Below are 12,750 nucleotides of genomic sequence, written 5' to 3' on the forward strand. Positions count from 1 at the left end.
ATACCTTATGATGTAAATAATAAATTAAACACGTCACCACTGTCAAAAAAAAAAAACGGTTTTAATCTTTGGTCTTGATTTAAAGACTTGAGTGAAAAATGTGATGACTTTTTCATCCCTTTTCTTGTCTGTGCTCTGTGTTTGTCCACGGCAGCTGATTCAGAATAACTCTGACATAGTTGTTGTAGCTCGAGCTAACAGGTGCTAACTGCTAAATCTGGGAGCAGTTGTTAAGTTCCCCTATCTTCAGATGCAGGAGACGTGTGATTGGCTGAAAGCTGAGACCACGGCCATGAAAATGATGTCATGACATAAAAAATGGGATTTTGAAATAAAATTGTTTATAATTTAAGAATATAATAGAATTGTTAGTATGAAAACGACATTGAATAACTTACATACCAGGCAACATAATATATTTAATATTGAAAAGTTTGGTTCTCTACAATATCCTGAAATGGTTCAGGAGTCAAACTTTAAAGTTTTTATTTAAATTGTAAAATTAAATATTAGAAATTGGCATTTTGTGTGTGAACACAACACACAAACAAAAGAGAGAATTGTTTATTATATCATTATTGTTTCTGTTTCATAATCTGTACCGTAATGAATGTAAGTACTCTTATTTTGGCCGTTAAACATGCGGGAATTGACATTGAGGAGGACGACTGATTCCAAAAAGCTCAATGTTGGTAATAAGTTGACTGGTATTTGTATGTAGTTGGTGATGAAATATGTAATATCGTAATAAGGTTAGATAAGATTTATTAGTCACATACACAATTATACATTGCACAATGCACAGTGAAATGTGTGTTTGTGTCTTCTTGCAGAAATAATAAAGTAAAAAGACACAGCATAAGACATAAGAATATAATATATTTACATATATAGATTATTTAAAAAATAGCAGCTATAGTCTTGTACTACGTATAATATATACTGTATGTGCATAAAGTAAGAGTGCTTAAGTTTAAAAACATATTAATATATGATAGAAATGTATATATGTAAGAATAATTTAAAATTCATGGTCCCATTTTTTGCAAAATAAAAACACAGACACAAAAAAATACTCATGAAATACTTGAAATTGTAATCTTTTCTTAATATTGACAAACACTTTATATCTCACTAATATATGTATGAATATTGATGTATGTAGTGTTATATTTTTCACATATTATATAAATATATACTCTCCCCTAAATCAATATATGTTGATATTCGTAGGATACAAATGTAAAACATTTAACATCTAATTAAAACCAATATTGCTTTAATGAACTTACCTATGTAAGTTATGTAATTATGTAACATATTTGTATGGACACCAGCTTTACTTTATATATTTTATATTATTGATCCTGCAGTATGTTAAATTATGCGTCATGTGACCTGTCGCTGTGTTTTTCAACCTTAGATTCTTGTGCATAATTCATCTTTTTGTCTTGATGTCAGTGTTGAAGCAAAGGTGAAAGGTCACCTCATTGTTTTGTGAAACTATAAATTAAAACTGTGTTTTCTCTGTGAATTTCAGAGGCACTTAGCGAAGGACGGTGATTAATGATCCAGAGTCCCATTAAGATGCTGAGGCTCTTTAATGATTTAACTCACGACTGGTTTCAAATTAGCCTCGCCCTCCTCACACACACACGCACACACACACACACACACACACACACACACACACACATGTACGCACACACACACACACACACACACACAAACACACACACAAACACACACACGCACAGGTGCCCTCACACTCCTTGTATGGTGCTCTGAGCCTCCCTCCGGGGCCCCGAGCCTCAGGGGCCTCTAGAGTTTCCTCAGGAGCTAACTTTATCCCGTCAGCCTCGGGGGGAATGTGAGGAGACGCCTCAGAGTTATATTTGTATCATGTGACTTCACAAGACGACTCCCTTTAAAAAACGCTGCGTTTTCTCTCTGCTCCAGTTCAGTTGCCTCGCTCTGCTACAGACTCTCTGTGAGCTAACGAAAAGATTTATTGATTTTATATATTTTTTATGTGTTTTTAGAGTGAAGAAAAAAAGATATATTGTTTCATTCCATTTTATGTTAAAAAACAAAAACAAAATATTATTAATACTTGTTATATTAGCTGAAACATATATGTGCATTTATACAAAGCACAATAATGGTAGTAGAATAATAATAATGATGTATAAAGATAATAACTAAACTATAATATATAATAATAAAAAAGAGGCAGAAAAGGAAGCAGTGGAAATCAATTTTGCCCCTAAATGAAGAATATAATCAAAGTTATCTGACTGATTTGATTATTAATCAATATAAAGTACTGTAGGATACATAGCAGGTAAACAACACACAGGTGTAACCCAGCAGGATGACGGCACGAGAACGAGACAGGAAGTAAAGCAGCAGTGGACACACAAAAAGAGCCACTTCAAAATAAAACAGGAAATCAACCAAACAATTTCTATTCAAAGTCCCAAGAAAGAGCTCATGACAGAAGATTGATTAATTGATTGATATTAATGTTATTATAATACAAATGCATCACCTAACTTATCTTAATTTGTTGTTCATTATTATTATTTGTGTTCATTGTATTTTTTCCCTGTTTCATTTCATTATTCTGTTGTATACTTCGTCTTTATCTTCAGTTTTTAACTGCTTTTAATTTCTGGTTTTACCCACTTGCAATCATCTCTTCTGTTTTAGTTTTTTTTTTTTTAAATTTTTATCACCACTAATCTTTGTCCTTTGTTCCTGTGCTTGTTATTTCCTACATGTAAATGTATTATTGTTTCATGAGTTCCTGTCATGTTTAATTTGCTGACAAAGACTGAAACAAAGAAACATTTACTCTGATGTGTTAATTCACCATGATTTACAACTCCCACCAGGTCCACATTTACACCAACGTTGGCTCTTTGAGGGGTCAAAGATTAAAGATCAGAGGGGGGTGTCCTCTCCGACCAATATGGTTCTCTAAAAATTGACCCTGGTAATTTTGGACTGATGCTGCTGAGAGGTATTTTCTGCTGGTCACTTAGAAGTAAGTTTATTTTACACTGAGTTTTTATTCTGTTCAAGGCTGCAACATCAAAGATGCATCGAGCAGGTCAATGGTCAGAGGTCAAACACATGAGAGACTAACGGTAAGGGGGGGGGGGTGCTCCTAAAAACACAAAGAGCAGAAATTAAAGTATGAGTCTTTTATCTCCTGGAGGGCGAGGAACAAAATTTTCTCCTGCTCAGTGATGAAGTCGATCAGGTTCAGTCTGTCCCGTCTGTGTTGATGTGAGTGAAGGCAGCGACCAGTAGGGAGCGCTTTTGTTCTGTTTTTCTGCTCTGAGCGGCAGCACAGAGGACTGAGAAACACGAACCTTACAAGACTCAGGTGTGAACAGGATCCAAAGCTGTTCATAAAAAAATTAGGCTTTTATATAGATTTATATTAATCTGAAATATGCAAATGTTAAAATCAACTCAAACCTCCATACAGTACTGTATAAAGGTAGATGTTTGTGTTAAAGCTCTATACAGTATAAAGGTAGATGTTTGTATTAAAGCTCCATACGGTATAAAGGTAGATGTTTGTGTTAAAGCTCCATACAGTATAAAGGTAGATGTTTGTATTAAAGCTCCATACAGTATAAAGGTAGATGTTTGTGTTAAAGCTCCATACAGTATAAAGGTAGATGTCCATGTGTAGTGTGATTATAAAGCAGCTCTAGGTTCTATATTAATACTGTGAAAGTATCAAAGCCTCAGTCCACAGAGAAATGAACACAGCCTGTATTCAGAAACTGAGCCTTAAAACCAGCCGTCAGGACTTCCTGTCACTTTGTGATGTCACAACCAAGCCCCGCCCCCTCACCACCTGGACCCACCATCCAACCAACAACTTGCAGGATTTGGTTTCTCTGAGTGTTTTATTCTGAAATGTGCTTTATTTTTTATTGGATCAACTCAGAAAACAGTCAGCCAATCAGAAGAGAGGCTCAGAGCCTCCTCTCTTTATGTAATATTTCTCTCCTCTGATTGGCTGACACCGACCTGTTGTTACTAGAGCTCCAGAGAGAAGCTGAGAGAGGAGATGGAAAACTAGACTGAGATGGTTTTTGGGTTCATATAAAGCCACAAATATTAAATGTTCACATAAAACACATGAGAATGAAACATGGGGCCTTTTAACGGCGTCTGTGTTTCCTGCATGATGAAAATCACTCAGGTCGTTTTCCACCTCCTCACTCCTCCGCTGCTGCTGCTGCCGAATCAGATCTCCATCGCTCGGCACAGCTTCGTCTCCGTCCCCTGGAGACCTCATGACTGTAACCCAAGCGCAGCCTAATAACTGACCCAGGCTGTAAAGTCATTTAGGGTTATTATGTGCAGCCTGTTGGAGGTCATCGTAAAAGTTCAAGGAGCGCCGTTATATTTAGTGCCTGCTCAAAATCTCATTAACTTTCCCCCGTTTGCCCCGAGTCCCATATGGTTTCACTCTGAGAGCTGCAGCAGACGACGGAGGCCCAGGTTCTGTTTCTCTTTCTGTTTCTGTTTCCTCTGCTGAACCTCGACAGTCACACTTCGCGCTCTGGATGGACGGTGATTTATTTATCTTTGAATTCAGCCTTCTGCACTCAAGAGCAGGTTGTTGTTGTTACAGCGAATCTTGAACGCGGCCCAGCTGAGACACCCGAGTCGGACGGCCGACGGGACCGCGTCGATCTGATTTCAAACAGAGAGCTGCAGCTGCAGATACAAGACAAGACATTTGTAAAACACACGACACAGAGCGGGATCAAACCCGCGACAAGGCCTTGGAGCCAAACCGAGCCTCGGTTCAGTTCGTTTGGATCTGTTGCACAAAAATGAATAAATAAATAAAGCTTTAAAAAGTAGACGGAGCCCTGCAGTCGGGACATAAAGCAGGAATCGACCATAAGAACCTTTATCATCATATCATAACACACACAATCTCTTAGATTTATTTTAATAACAGAAAATTATCTGCATAAAAACAAAACAAAACAAAAACAGAATCAGCAAAGATGCCAGTAATGAAGCTTTGGTGCTTAACGATGTCTGATACTGTTTCCTGCAAAAAAGTGATGAGATGTGACAGAGCTTCATCTGTAAAGTAAAGATGCAACTCTCTGACCCCGAGCAGGAAGAAAAAAAAGGTTCAATCAGAAGGAGTTTCCTGCTGCCAAGACAAATGTTTGAATCTATAAATAAATGGAAGTGGATGTGAAGAGGAGAACAAATATTTGGAGGAATTTTTTCGAATCAGAATGTGAAATCTGTGAGGGGAGGGGGAGCCGGTGAGTGTGTGTGTGTGTGTGTGTGTGTGTGTTGTATCATATTTGAACCCTTTGCACAATCCCTTCTTATCATCTTCTGCTTTATTGACTTTCATTTGACCCAGTTTTGTTTTATTTTTTCACAGTAGTCATGAGGTCACATGTGTGGATGGATGCTGCAGAAGTTCATGCTGCTCAGACAATTGACTTTCGATGACTTTTCCTCTGGGGCATCACCAGTAGGCCTTCCACTTCCCCATGAGCTGTCCTCCTGACAGCTTTGTTGTGGTTCAGCTTCTCCAGCTATGCTTTCAGATTACCTTCTTCTCTGTCACTGCTATCTATCAACCAGATTTGAATCAAATTAAATAAATATAATTATTAAAGGGACAACGAGGAGTTTTGAAAGTGTTTTCACACTACATTTACCATGAGCCTCTGCGCGCATGGTGAAATTCTTGGACCGGCGCAAGACGGACGTCTTGCCAAGAATGTTTTCATTCATCAAGAATGAAAGTCAGAGGTTCGAAGACGATCAGATACCGTCGTAGTTCCGACCATAAACGGCGATTTGCGGACGCTGCCCGGCGGGTCATGAGAATAACGCCGCCGGGCAGCGTCCGCGAAACCGAAAGTAGGGAAACACTGGTCGGCTCGCCCAGCGTTTCCACCACCACTAATAATAACAAAATAACGATCGAGACAAAACGATATATTTATCGAAAATGGAGCTATTAACAAGTGTGGGTAACGTAGATTCATCCACATTAACATGAGACTTTTTTATAAGTATTTATGATGTTTTATGCTGGAGGAGAGACTGAAGCAGAATAATTAATTTAATTTAATTTGTTTTTTCTATTTGGTTAAATAGAAACTCCTCGTTGTCCCTTTAATGCATGCTATATCAGTGTCCTGAAGAACAAACTGAATGAGCTCCCTGACTCCTCTGCAGCCTCTCCTTCCTCTGTGGTTGTCTGAGTCCTGACCCAGGCTGTTTAACCTCCGTGACTAATGCAGACATTTCATTGGGAGATGTGCGGTTGGCTCTGTATAAATGATCCCTCACGTTTTCCTGCCATTTGTGTTTCTTTTCCCGTTCTTTTCTACACTTCCGCAATCATTGTTTTTTTTTTTTGCCACTGCACTTGTCTGGGGTAGCGTAGTGCATCAGCCACATCTCTGAAAGCGGCTTCGCAGGCGTATCCTGGCAACACTTCAGCGACCCAGCAACATACCGGTGTCTCATTGGTCACTGAGAGGCTCATTCCAGACAGACAGAGTCAGCAGCCGCAGTCACAACTGCACTGGGTCATGAGGTAATAAAAATCGCGCGACATGGATTTTCAAAAATACGGGACAAAGTGCGTCTTTTAGTCTCCAAACACGGGACGATTCCGTATTTCAAGGGACGGTTGGCAACCCTATATCAAACTCCCAGATCTTTTGCTTCTGACATCACTTCAGTTATCATCATTGTTGCCAGGTTCTCACTGTGTAGGACTTTAACATTTTTTGAGCGTTAATCATAGCCTATACATGCTATATTTTTCCCCAGGTGTGTTGGTCTCCTCCACAGTGTGTTTTATTCGGAGTTACCTCACTCAGCAGAAATGCATCGCTCCTGCTTTAATGAGGCTGCATTCCTCCACCTGGATGTGGAACCGCTGCCGTGTTACTCCGTCACTGCCCTCCACACGTCTCCTGCACACTGTAAAGCTCCTGCTGGGGGCTGTAGAGTTACTACGCCGCCATAAAAACCATCCTGACTGGAGCTCATAAAGAGCTGGAGGAGGCTCAGAGCACAGGGACAAACCACCGAGCGGAGAACGATACAGCACAAACACAAGGCTCTTACTGGAGTGAGTCACTTCTTCATGGAAGGTGGATGGATGCTCCTCTGAATCTGTCAAGAGGATTAAATATGAAAAAAAAAAACAAAGTTCAGAACAACAGAACCAGACATGACTGAGGAACAACATCAAAGAATAAACTTTACAGTTTCACATTAACACCTAATTAGATTAGAAAATATTTTACATTTGAGTATCTGAAGTTAAAGAATAATGTATGATGTTTGTATCAAAGCTCCATACAGTATAAAGGTAGATGTTTGTGTTAAAGCTCCATACAGTATAAAGGCAGATGTTTGTGTTAAAGCTCCATACAGTATAAAGGTAGATGTTTGTGTTAAAGCTCCATACAGTATAAAGGCAGATGTTTGTGTTAAAGCTCCATACAGTATAAAGGTAGATGTTTGTGTTAAAGCTCCATACAGTATGTCCATGTGTAGTGTGATTATAAAGCAGCTCTAGGTTCTATATTAATACTGTGAAAGTATCAAAGCCTCAGTCCACAGAGAAATGCACACAGCCTGTATTCAGAAACTGAGCCTTAAAACCAGCCGTCAGGACTTCCTGTCACTTGACCCACCATCCAATACTTTGTTTCTCTCTTTTTAGTGTTTTATTCTGAAATCTGCTCTATTTTTATTGGGTCACTTAGAAAACAGTTTCATTTTGATGCACTTTATGATACACAAATATATCAACAGATTCCAGCTGTTATTTGGTGAAAGTAGCATCTAGCATCATCATGTAGGCTATATGGGCCGGATGTGGACCGTGAGCTCAGGTGCATACTGTGGGTGCACCATGGCAGCATGTGAACTCATCATTAGTGGTTTCTAGAGGGCACAGGGCATCTTGAATCCATTGTGTCGCTGCATATTGAGCAGCACAAACTGACTTTTACTGTAAGAGAAATAAAAGGGTTTCATTATGAGCCGGTGTCAGCAGATCTGTGCTGGCATGGAAACGTCTTTATTTACCCCCACAAGCTGGAAAAACAAGGCGATCATGTTCTCAACTAAAAGCCTTCCAGGGCAACAGAGGCATAAAATACAAGTTTACGCCACACACACACACACACACACACACACACACACACACAAACACACATACACACACACTGTTTACTGTAGACGGCGGGCGTCATCCAGCAGCAGATATTCACTCTGTCATCTGCAGCCACAGGTCTTTGTCTCTGGATCAACTTTCCCCGTCATCAGCTTCTCTCAGATTTGTTTTGAACATCTGAAGAGTCTGAAACTGAATCTCACGGCGACACAATGAGGCTCTGTGGCTGTTTCACGTGTCACTCAGTCGACCTCGGGTTTGATTACCACTGCACAGTTGTAACAGAAAACATCAATTACATAACTTAACGTCAAACATTCAGTCACAGTGATGAACTTGAATGTAACTGGAGACAATGCGTTTTTTTCTTTTCTTTTCTTTTTTTTAGTCCTTTAAATTTGAGGTGAAAGATAAAAATATGCTCCAATAGTTCACTTTTTCTCTTTCAAAAACTTGACACAACAGTTTCACCTTCTCCGTCAAACCAGTTTTTGTTATTAAATGGGCTACAATGACTCCAATTCCAAAATTTCGAAATTGGCAAGCTCTGTGAACTTTGACCTTTGAACCAAATGTCTCAAAAGCTTAGCCTAACTTGTATAGGTGTATATGTAGTACATATATGTAGGTCTACATTTACTTTAATATTATGGTAATGTAAGTGATATAAAATTGTGACAGGAGTTGGGAAAAGCATTTTGAGGTCTGAAAATGATTTCAAATGGACGACTAATAGGCTATAATGAAGCGTAAATATAACAAATTCATACATGTAAATGTTTTGATTTCAGTGTTGACAATTTTTAATGTTTTCATAAAGCCATAGCCTACCAACTTAGAACAAAAAAATGTAACGTGCACCAAAACAAAAGTGCTGTTAGCCATTAGCCACTGCTAGCCATCGTTAGCAATACTGTTTTAACAACAACACACAAGAAAGTCAACAGTGATGGAAAATGTCTTTACTGATTTAGTGTGAAATAAAATAAACAGTAAGATTGCGATGTCCACTGTTATTAACGCAAGTAGTGGCCATCTTGAATTCTGATGTTTGGACTTGTGGGATTCCTTGTGGGATTAATTCAAGATTAAAATTAACACCTGGACCTTGGAAATTCTGACTTCTAAGTACAATTTGAACGCACCATGTGAGCTTGAATTGAGTATGATTCGGGCTAACAGTGTCATGACAAACCAGCGAGGATCCCGTACATTTTGCTGTTTAACTTGCACCGATTGTTCAAAAGTGTTTGAGACAAAAACCTTTTGGAAACCTTCAAACTCGACTAAATCAACACGTTCTTCAAAAGTTCAACAAGTTCAAAGTTTCACTCTTTAAAGACATGACAAACGTGATATCTCTCTAGTTTCTGTGGCAGAGCTCCTGCTGACTGGTTACTTCCTATTTCCAGTGAACTTGTGACTGAGCGTAAATTCATCCGTCACGGAGCTCGGTGCTGCTGAGCCCCCGGTGTCAGGAGAGGAGATCTCTGGGCTGGGAGGAGGAGGCGCTCTGAGTGGGAGGTGATGAGAGCAGCTCTGGCATCAGACAGAGGAGAGGCAGGAACACATTCTGGGTCGCAGGTCAGCAGCACTCCCCGAGCTGGCAGGGGAGGATCAACAGTGTGTGTCTGTGTGTGTGTGTGTGTGTGTGTGTGTGTGTGTGTGTGTGTGTGTGTGCTGGTATGACCTCCTCCTTCGCCCTGAGAGAGCGAGCAGGGAGGAGACATGCAGGAATGGAGCTGTAGTTTTAATCCTGCTTCAGCCAAAAAAACAAAACAGACCTGGCGCAGCTTAAATTTAGAGCATTCACACCACTGGATTACACAAGAAGGAGAAGAGAGACTTTAACCCTCACTCCTGGCAGATCATAGTTTTTATTATTTGCTGAGACACAAAATAAACGTTTCAGTTTAAATGTGCAATAAGTGCTTGTCGGCTTCTGGACAATTTCTGTCCAACTTCAGATCCACCATTGTCTTCTCGTCTGAGGGTTACAACTAATATATATATTTAAATATATATATTAGTTATATATTAATAGTTATATATTAGTTAAATTATATATATCATTTAAATATATAAGGCTAAGGCCAGGGTTAGGGTAAGGGGGCTATTTGCAATCTACTTCCTGATATTTAATCTGCATAGCTCTGCCTAAAAAGTGGGCATCCACATGGGACCTGGTTTGGGTGGTCGCTTATGGTATTGTGGTTTGAGTTTGAAAACTTTTTAAAAAATTGGAAGCTGCAGGACCTTCTCCTTGGTTTGGCTGCCTATTTAGACCCCAACCCCATTCATTAGCATTGGTTAATTGACTTTTAACCACACACTTCCTGAATTTGAATTGGCATCACTTCCCCTACAAGGTGGCCGTCCATAAGGGCCCTGGTGTGTGTGCTAGCATAGGGTTTGGTTCCCCTGGTGGTCTCCCATGGTATCATAGTTTAGGTGTGTAAACTCTGAAAACCTTTGGTAGCAATAGCTCCTTCTCCTTGGTTCGGTTGCCTCAGACCCCCATTCAGTTGCATACCGTTAAAAGGCTATTTACCACCCACTTTCTGCCCATTGGAGGGTTTGATGGCCTCAACCCCTCGGACAGGACTCCCATGTTTGGAGCCTCCCAAATTTGGAGGGGATACATAGTATGTGTTGGTCCTTCATATATGTGCCAAGTCTGGTGGCTCTATCACCTTCCCATAGTGTAGATGCCATAGAGTCTCATTCAAGTTGGACCTGACAGATATTTGGGATGTGTAGGACAAGGTAGCTTCTAAAAAAGGGGTAAGGTCAAGTGGTTATTGCTTAGTTAGACTTTAGGACCCAATCCTAGTAGCCCCCAACCCTGACTGAGCAAAACAGTCTGAGCTGCTGTGTTTGGTTTCCTGCAGGTGATGTCAAGCATCAGTGGAAAACCACCATCAGTCTGTGGATAAGGTGTAAGATTTAAGAGGTCAAGTGTCTTTTTTTAATCTACTTTGGTATCAGAGCCACTTTCCACAGCTGTGTTTACACAACTAACAAAGGCCTCAATCACCTGGAGCCATAGATCTACATATACTCCAGAGTTTAGGACCTTAGACATCAACCCTGACTGAACCAAGGCCCCAGACCCCTTTAGGGCACTGGATATGGAAATTTGGAGTATGAAATCTGGGGGGAATGCTTATATGTTATATGTAAAACAGTCAAATGTATCAATTTGATTGATCTTTGATTTCCCTTTCACACCAACTCAGGTGGAACAGTATCTGAGCTTTTAGAATCTGTCCCACTTGTTATGAAGTTGAATTTTGGATTAATGGGATGACGTTCACAGGGCTTACTTGTTATATCCATACATGTCAAAGGCTTGCATTTGTCTGATCTATGACTTTACTTGTGTACTTTTCATATTATTTCCATTGGGAACCACTGTGTAATCTTTAAAGTAATTCCAGCTCTAATATAAATGATTCAGAGTTACACTGGACCAAGATGTATGGGCTCCAGGTGAGTGAGGCCCTTGTTAGCAGTGTAAACACAGCTGTGGAAAGTGGCTCTGATACAAAGTAAATTAAAAAGAGACACTTGACCTCTTAAATCTGAAACCTTCTGCACAGACTGACGGTGGTTTTGCATCGATGCCTGACACCAGCAGATAACCTGCAGCTCAGGCTGTTTGTTCTGACTGAACCAACACATGGAGGCAGTGTGTTGTTGGGTGGTGTTGGTGTTGTGTCTCTGTGATGGATGGAGGTGTTTGTTCTCAGCAGGGAAGGTGGAGATAAAACTCTTTGTCTCTGAAAACAGCTTCACACTGTTGCCTCTGATGTGTGAGGGTGGTCGCTTCATCTTGTGGTACCGAAAACAAAATGTAAAATGAAGCATTTACACAGAAAATATTGTTGAAAATTAACTTTGAAAGGAAAAATACCACTGAAAAAACACAGAGAAGGAAAATATGATAAAATATAATAAAGCATCAATATACTTTGATATTCATACAGACTATTTTTTGTATTAAAAGTAAAATATTGAAGGAAATATTTATAGTGAAAAATAGAAAAAAATAAAGAATTAATAATGAACATTTTTATTTGTTCATTACTTTATGTTTTTATTATTGACATATTTTCGTAATTGAAATATAAACATTTCATTTGCTGATTTAAAAAGTATATTGTAAACCTAATATACACAATATATAATAATATAATATACACTAATGACATTTGTGTATTTTATTTTAAAGGGGGAAAAAAACAGTGAATCGTTCAGACGTGCAGCTTTTACAAGCCTCAGCAGTGAGACGAGTCACGTTCGGCCTCTTTTCTCAGCCAAGAAGTTTGGAAGATTAAAAAATGATCCGACATGTTTCTCCACCACAGACAGAGTTAATCTGTGACCACAGCTCTCCAACACCAACACACCAGAGCACGAGAGGACTGAACCGAAGGTGGAAATCCACTGTGTCGTGGTGGGAAACACTTGGATGGGGCAGTGAACGCATCACTGCAGTCAGCGAGTGCTTCATGTTCTCCTGCTAATCT

The sequence above is a fragment of the Trachurus japonicus genome, chromosome 6 (genome assembly GCF_045865225.1).
Source record: "Trachurus japonicus isolate A0001 chromosome 6, Traja_1.0".
NCBI classification, from domain to species: Eukaryota; Metazoa; Chordata; class Actinopteri; order Carangiformes; family Carangidae; genus Trachurus; species Trachurus japonicus.